The following is an 8,129-nucleotide window of genomic DNA, read 5'->3' as shown; positions in this document are numbered from 1 at the left end:
AAATAGTAGCCTGGAAGAAAAATCTCACATAGCCCGATTTGCTGCACATAGCAAGGAATACAACGGCAGGCTGTTATGTTTCCTGCAGTCAATCCCTTCTCCAAGCTGTAGCTTTAATTTTAAATAGATAGATTTTTTTTCCATGTGATATTAAATGTGGATAATCTCCTGTCTCGTGGCAATAGGATAAGTAAGCAAAGTGAATTTATTTCACTAAGCTGAAGAAGCATGTACTCTTTCTATTTCATAGTGAATGACATTTGCATAAATGCAGTACAAGTTCTCAGAGTGAACTGATGTTAAAAAGAAAATAATTGTACTTCCTAAAACCAAGAAAAGATGTTAAAAATAAAGCTGTAGGTTATTAAAAAGAGAAATTTGAAAAAAACAGCTGTATTTTTCAGTTTTTATTTTGCATTTCCCTTAGCTCAGACAATGAGAATAGATCTGAGATAAAATTTTTTAAAGGATTTTAAAATGCTCAGTTTGTTTACATTCTTATGAATAAGGAGCAAATTAAATTTTGCTAAGGTTAATGGAAGAATGATTACTTATTCTTGAGTATACAGATTGCTTACCAAACTTTTTGTAGAGTCTTAAAAGTTTTGTGAATTTTAGGATAAGCTGAGTACCTCTCCCTCTGTTAATCCAGTAATCAGAAGATAGTACTAAGCATGTTTAAACATCATCAGTATATACACTATTTTTCAGGTGGAAATTTAGTGTTGAAGACCACACGGTAATATCAAATGAAAATGGAAAGTCTAGTTCTTGAGCCAGAATGCATTTGAAAACTCTTGGTAGTAACTAATGAATGAAATAATGCCCTGTTAATAATTCCTAAGTCTGCAGGTTTTTTTAAGTTAGGCAGAATCATTTCTACACTTAATATAACTAATCACAGTGCTATGCATCTAAGAATAAAAATATAGGCCAAAATTCCATTGTATGAGTCTGTTTCTCATGAAAAGATGCATCTACAAAACGACTGATAGTATCACAGTAGAAAATTAATTGATCATATAGGAGGAGTGGAATAGTAGGAATAAACTTCCATAGGAATTGTTGGGTGTAAAATGGACATATTCTGTAGGTGCTGTGAAATGATGCTACCTTGGGCTGCAATCCTTGTGAGACTACTATTGGAAAGGTGCTCACACAATTTATGAGATTTAAAGAACTTAATTTATTTAGGGTACACTTGTATCAGTATACCAAGCCATAATCTTTTTACTGGTCCTGAGGCCAACTCTTATATTTTGGCATCTTGAGCTGGCCAAAGAAAGTGATTGCCTCTCAGGTGCCTCCTAGGAATGGAGGCTGGTTCGTGCTAACTCCAGGACTATGACTGGGAATTGCTGGGAATTGCCTGGGAGACAAGTGGCTAGAAAGCCTGCCTGGCACTGTTGCCTAGGCCCTGACATTACACAATTTTCTAGTGAAAAGGTGTAATTGCTCCGTTGTCTGGGTTTAATTTAAAATGAACTCAGCCATTACTAGACCCCCTTGAAAATGGATCTGTGGCTTTGGAATGGAAAATAAGCTATTTAGCAAGACAGTACTTAGCAACCTATCGCAGTATTAAACTTGCAAGTGGCAAAGCTTAAATGAGCACATTCATATTTTTTTCTTTGCAGCAACTATATTTCATTTGAACAGTTCAAAGAGAGGAAGCAGAGCTTGCTGTACCACAGGATAAGGCAGACAGAAATGGTTGATTGTAGGGAGCTGCAAGCCCCTTCATTTTTACAGGAAGCAGTTCATTGTTTTTTACAAAGTTTCTTTTTTTTTTTTTCTAGTTCAACTGTGAATATCTCAATTATTCCAAAATGAAATAAATTTTCCCTTGGGACTTGTAAACTAAGTATAAGCATGTTTTTTTCATGCATTATCTAATTTTTCCCCTAGCAAATATTACACATGCAGTAAGTGCAATGCTCAAGATGATTGTTAAATTCTTTCAAGGGTGCAGAAAAGGCTCTTGGTTGAAATCTTACTGGGGAAAATGCCTTTAGTAGCTATTTAAATTTAGAAATCAGTCGAATCAAGTTCATTTAACCAGGAATTTCCAAAACTATTACACTATATCTTAGATTACATGTATGCACATACACACACACACCACCTATCTAGAAAAATTATTCATGCATATCTAAGCTAGTAATGTTATGCTGCCTTCACAGTCAATGGAAAGTAATGCGCCTCTCAATGATATCATTACTTTCATCCCTCTTAAAGACTTATCTTAGGAAAAAATAAGTAGCTCAGAATTATGCATCCAAATTTTAAAAACTTGACTACATGAGGTGAATCCATCATGAGGTGAAGAATTTCAGGACTTTGCTAAGTGTATTCTTGTTTGCTCAGCTGTAACTCATCACTTGTGTGCACGTGCCCTGCATGGTGAGTGAGATAGAGCCCTGTTGTTACCTGAGAGTATAAACAAAAGCTGCACTCCATCATATATATGTCAGAAAGCTGACATACCAGTGCAACTGGATTACCACAGTTTTTAAGAATGTAATTTTTCAGCCATCACATTGGTCTATGAACACTGTCATCTGTGTACGTGGAAGGATAACATATGCAGCTGAAAACAGGGGCAGCTACATTTTTCTAGAGGAAACTAGAGTACTGGCACTATTTTAGGCAGTATGTGCATGAATGAAATTCTATGTTAAATGAAAGAAAACTCCAATAGTTGACAAGAGGCCCTGGATCATTTCTGGAGGGTACACAATGTTTATCCTGTTAAGATGTGAAAACAAGGTCTTAATCTTGAAGCCAAACATCAGAATGGAAACTCTGTGCCCAGGAGAAAGTGACCATTCACTGGAGATTTAGCTAACGGGGACTGTGAATAGGCTGGACCTAGGAAATCGGTTATGCTACACGAAGATTTTAATAGAAGAATGGATCATCATAATAAGCAGGTCCTCTCTCTTGTTCCGCAAGCCAGGAATTTTGTTCTCAGTCAAGCCCAAAGCTTCTCTGTGAGCAACCAAAAATCCTTTAGAAAAGCTCGTGGTAGGATTCACTTGTCTGAGTTAGGCATCTACAGTGATGACCTCTGCACTGGTTGTACTTACCTTGAACTCCCCAAGGAAAGGAGAGATGCCTTTAGGGTATGACTCATCTGACCTATTTCAAACGTCATTCTTAAAATGAAACAAATCCTCCCAATGCCAATTTGTCTTCATAGATTAAAAAAGGGAGTCTAGGACAACTAACTCAGATGTAACCATCCACACCGAGAGAGACATCCCACTTCTTCTGTTTCCATATAAAGATTCTAAATGAGACAGTCATCTGTAGCCGTATGTAGGTTGTTCCAATGAACATAGGCCATTCACCACTTTCTATAAAAAAGTCTCCTATCCTGGGCTACCTTTTCGGTGATAGATGCAAGATGTAGCAGATGACCGAAAAGAAACGGAAGTTTTTCAGGTGAGCTCATCTTGGCATTTAACAGTTCCTAATATCATTCAACAATCTTGTGTCGTAAACCTCCATCCTACAAATAGCTGTAGGTGTTACTAAATTTGTGAAAGTGACTTTCACCACTAAGGTGATGACAGAGGACCTGCAAAGGTAATGCTAATAAAATAAACTGCCGCCTATTAAATTAAATGCCATCTGGCTTGGGCTGTACCCCACTTTAAAAGAATTGTACGAAAATCTATGACAGCCATAATAAAGTCTTCCAGTGTCTTCAGTGCAATTCTGATCAGGTTCAAAGCGGACAGTCATTATTTTAGAAATAATACAATAAAAGACATGGAAGAAGGTATATACTAAGAATCCTGAAGAAGGAAAGAAGCAATTTTAGAGAAGATGAGTAATAATGGAAAGTTGCATCTGTAATAGTCTAAAAATATATGCAAAGCAAAACTTGTAGGGTGATATAACATATTCTATCAGAACACCTGATACAATCATTACAAGAACTTCTTTTACTCTTTCAAACAATGTGAAACAGTCTATTGAAAAATATCATTGCAAACCCTGTAATAAACTTACAATAGCTTTTCCCTGTTGGCTGACTTCTGGTACAAATTGGGAGAAGCAAGAATCCAGTCTCCTTTCATTTATACAGATGTGAAAAAACTCCTCTGAAATACTAACAACCCTCCTGTAGAAGATTTGTGGTAGTAAATGCAAGGTATTAGATCTAAACAGAAAAACAGGCAAAAAAGTTGTTCCTCGGAAAAGGATCTAGAATTTTTTGTGGGATGCTTGAACAGGAGCATAGTGAGATACCAAATAACCCTGAGCTGTACTCAAAGCCATAAGACCTTAATTTAATCGCAATATATGTTGTACAGTGTTTTGGTACCACACTCCAAGACCGATATGAGCCAGTTGAGCAGAGCCCAGAGGAGAGCGGCAAGAATAAAGTGTGGTGAAGAAATGGTGATCTATAGGAAAAAGTAGAGTGTGATTGAATTGCTTAGTCTAAATCAAGAAAACTTCAAAAACGAACAAAAAACCTATGAAGCTAATAATTTGTTTCCTCAGGAGACAGAAATAGAAGAATAAATTCAAATGGCAGAAAAAAAGATTCAGACTATAGAGGAAAAGCTTTGTAATAGAGAGAATGGTAAAGTACTGGAATAGTTTGCCTGGACGATTGTGAAGTCTTCACCATCAAAGTTTCTAAGGGAAGGTTACATGAGCCTCTCTTACATTTGTAAAAGCAAGATATAGCCATATCATGCTTTATGGCCACTTTATCTCTTAAGGTTTCCCTAATCGCTAATGAAAGAAGTAATGAAGTCTGATTTTCTGTGTATTTTTGCCTGCCATCCTTGTATCTTCACCACAACAACAAACTTCAGTTCCAACCATAGTCTCATGATCCCTAATAATGTGATATTCCTAGTCTTCCTCACATGGTAAAGAGCATTTCCCAAGTTTCCTCTAGTGTTATAGACCTTTTCTTTTCTTTCCCTGCAACATATCCAATGTCTGCTCATGTCTCCATGATCTATCCCCTCTCTATCCTGAAAGCCATCTGCACTTCGCTGAGGATAATAATGGGAAATTGGCCAGGGGAGAAGATATATGGGAGACACCTGGAACTTTGTATCGCTTTTGACCTTGTGCATCTGTTCCCACGCATGACATAAGAGCATGAAACTTCTCCACATCAATTACTCTGCCCACACACTCAGGTATCACTCTCTACAGTGTGGATGGTGGTATAGGGCTCAAACCAGGGAAAAGCTTTCTGCATGGGGCATGACAAAGGAGACAGGAGTGGTGGGGGGGATGGAGATATATGAAGGTAAATGGAGTTCAGAGAGTCCCAAACACTGTGAGCTTCTCCAGCTAGAAAGCTAAGGTTCTTGCTATGTTTTCTCTCGCAAAAAATGTAAAACAGCAGATCAGATTTGTTACTTTTTCATATCTCCCTACACTCAAACTTTAAAGCAATTGGTTGATGGAAATAGTCTCAGAAAATCGCTTAAGGGAAATACCTGATGTGCTCACACAGGCTACATCTATACTAGCAAAGTGAAGAGGGCCAGGGCACAGCTCCATGCGCTAGCATGCTGCTGTCCGTACTACTGAGTTCTTAGTACGGTTCCTGGTGTGATTTTGACCCAGACCATCTACCACTCTCTGCAACATTGCCTAAGCATGGCTTGGGAGCAAGCACAGGTCAGGGATTGTTTCCCATAGGGAGTCAGGAGCTGGCCACCGTGTTTTGGAGTATAAGGGAGTTAATCTGTGTGAGCACAAGCTGTGTCATGTCAGCCAGGATCAGGGCCAGAGAATAGTCCCTGTTCTTTTTTATTCTGTGGTGTGGATGCTGCTTCAGGGAAATGAGGAAAATACTCATTGTTCACACAATCTGATGGGAGTAACTTGTTCCTGTAATTTAAGGGAAGCTTGTAGTGATCCTGCCTTGCTCTTAACTGCAGAATCAAAAGGGAAGGAACAGGGAAACACTTTTTGTGTGAGCAATTGCTGTATGCATCCCTGAATTCATAAACCAGCTGCAGTTGTGGCTCATATTTTCAGCACTTTCTTTAAAATACAACCTATTTTATCTGTATAAAATACTCAGAGATGCCCCCTCTGGGGTGAATGAACCTAGTTCGCATAGCAAGTAGTGACATTAAGATAATCCTTGCTTACACTGTTCCTGTTTATGAAACTCCAGTCACAAGGTGGCCAGAATAAATGCAGATGTCTTTGTGCAGACAGAGTAGGGATAGTGTTACTGAATAGTAAAATAAGAAGGGAAGCTCTACCTGGAGAAAGAAAGGGGGAAAGCACTTCAAAGTCCATTATTAATCATAGCTACTTGTCAAACAGACCTGTTTCCACTGGAAATACTTCTTTGTCTTCTAACAGCTATGATGACCAACATGGACTGTATTTTAGGTCTCCGCTGAGCTCTGTTTTGCACACTGGCACACAGTCTCTCAAGGTACCTGCTGCACCTTTCTGCTATGCCAGGTCCCACAATATCTGGTTCTTGGTCTGATGCATTCACCGTTTGAAACAACTGATGTGTCAGTTGCTGCCTCTTTCACATTGATCTTTTTTCTGGTTTTCTCATTTCCGAAATAACCTTGCCAGGTGATGGGAAACAACCATCTGCAATACATCATTTTGAAGACCAGCAGTCTTTAAATGTTCATCTAATGGCTGCATAGAGCAGTCAAAAACAAAAGCATCTTCAGCAGCCAGGCTTTAATGTTTGGGAAATTCCTTTGTCTCTCCCTATTAACTTAAGCCTAGTTATGACTGCTTAAATACAATGGAAAAAAGTAAGGGTATTCTTTGATAAGTATTATTGCACATCTGGATCTATTAACTAACTTTATATATCTGCCTTTTAAATGGACTTTGACTTTTTCATCCGACGTATCCATCTGAGGGAAAAATATGGTGTTGGTGAGGTAACAAAGCCTTTAAGTAAATGAATATGAAAAGTTATGGAAGACTTTCAAGCTTCTAAACAAATCAAACCAGGAGATAAAGGGGTAGTTTGAGCAGTATCCTTACCTAAGGAATGAGAAAGAAGCTGCAGTTAATAATCTTTTTTCAGAATACCCTTAAGCATCATTAGGAGTGCAATTTATCTGACCAGACATATGCTATAGATTTCTGCATCTGATTAACCAATTAGGTTTTCTTTTTGAGTCAGAAAAGAGAAAAAGGAACTTCTGAGAGGTTCATGATTTCACCTTAAAAGAAGATATATAAAATAAGCTAAATAGGTCATATAACTGCAAGGACTCAATGCCCTTTTGATCATGTTGGTTGACTGACATAGGCTCATATCAGCTTCAGGATGCTTCCTAGAAGAGACCCTGTATGGTCTGCTGAAATAACTAATGTGATTTACAACCTTGATTTCAGTTCATGGAAGTCTTAGATTGTCCCTCAGTCAGTGATGTGGGCTTACAGAGCATGACCTGGGAACATGACAATATTTAAGCTGCTTCTTGGTGCATGCTGTTAGTGTGGACATATCACAGATTAAATTTTACCAATGCTTTATAAAAAATCCTGTATCACTCTGAGTTAGCAGACACCCACCCCATCTGAAGTTCAAAGCTCAGTTCTGTAAATGCAGTTCGTTCATGCATTCCTCAAGTAGCCTCCTTCACCTTGATGTGGAAAATGATATTGAATGTGGTTTTCTGACTCTCTGGATTGCAAGAATGAGTCTGTCTTGACTGGGTTCACATCACCCTTGTCAGACTTTTACCTCTTAACTAGTTTCTTACATAGCGTGGGGAAAAACACTAACACTAAGATCCCAACATAAGAGAAGGGAAATACGATGGACAAACAGCAACCACAGCTTAATGGATAGACCATGGTTTAATCTATTTGGTTATTACATGCTCTTACTGAAGTAACTGAGTTTTTCCTATTTAAAGTGATCTCTCTCTCTTTAGAAGAAATTGCTTGATTACTATACAAAGCATTTCCTTTTCACAGTACAAAAAAGCCTCATAGAAGTTAAGATTAGGAGGTTTTTTTCAGTCTTTGCTTTAGTCTCTTCTAAATAAGATAGAGCATTATATCCAGTTAAGCTTGTGAATCTTGTGGAAAAGGAGCAGGGTGTATTTAAAGACTTCACTGTTTTGTATTCCTCTTTTACT

The sequence above is a fragment of the Struthio camelus genome, chromosome 3, assembly GCF_040807025.1.
Source record: "Struthio camelus isolate bStrCam1 chromosome 3, bStrCam1.hap1, whole genome shotgun sequence".
In the NCBI taxonomy this organism is placed as follows: Eukaryota; Metazoa; Chordata; class Aves; order Struthioniformes; family Struthionidae; genus Struthio; species Struthio camelus.
This window is presented reverse-complemented; position numbering follows the sequence as displayed.